The sequence below is a fragment of the Sapajus apella genome, unplaced genomic scaffold (genome assembly GCF_009761245.1).
Source record: "Sapajus apella isolate SASKATOON/1434 unplaced genomic scaffold, GSC_monkey_1.0 scaffold11449, whole genome shotgun sequence".
NCBI lineage: Eukaryota > Metazoa > Chordata > Mammalia > Primates > Cebidae > Sapajus > Sapajus apella.
In genome coordinates, this window is record NW_022448370.1 from 1,245 (window position 1) to 1,851 (window position 607).

Here is a 607-nt window from a genome sequence, read left to right on the forward strand (position 1 = left end):
AAAAATTTAAAAATTAGCTGGGTGTGGTGGCGGGCGCCTGTAATCCCAGCTACTCAGGAGGCTGAGGCAGGAGAATCGCTTGAATCCAGGAGGCAGAGGTTGCAGTGAGCTGAGATCACTCCACTGCACTCCAGCTTGGGCAATAGGGCGAGATTCTGTCTCTCTGTCTCAAAAAAAAAAAAAAAAAGAAAGAAAAGAAAACAAGAAAAATGAAAATGCAAAGGGTTTATGCCAAAAAGCAAACCAGTTCTCTGAAGCCTGTCATTTGTTTTTGGGCTGTGGAGTTGTACAGAAGGTGATCAGGCAGTAGACGGTTCCTCCCACATGGTCTGGTAAAGTATTTGGTCAGGCAGGCCTTGTTTCACGTGGATAGACATACCATTAGATTTCTGGAAAAACATCTGCAGTTCTGGAACTTTGCTTTTCCCAGTCAAGTTATGTGCAGTGGAATCAGGGATCAGCTTAGTTGATGTGGCAAATATGGTAGGTGGTGCTTCTTTGAAAACTACAGGCTCTAATCCCTGCAGGCTGTAAGCCTCCGAAACCCATGCTCCTGCCAACTTCTGTGTGAAGCCACTACATTTATAGTACATGACACCTGGAGTCT

At 45.1% G+C, this 607-nt stretch overlaps 1 pseudogene; it reads right to left on the reverse strand.

The window, feature by feature from the left end:
• Window positions 1–361: 361 nt before the first annotated feature.
• On the reverse strand, window positions 362–593 carry LOC116548406 (annotated as a pseudogene).
• Between the last annotated feature and the right edge of the window lie 14 nt (window positions 594–607).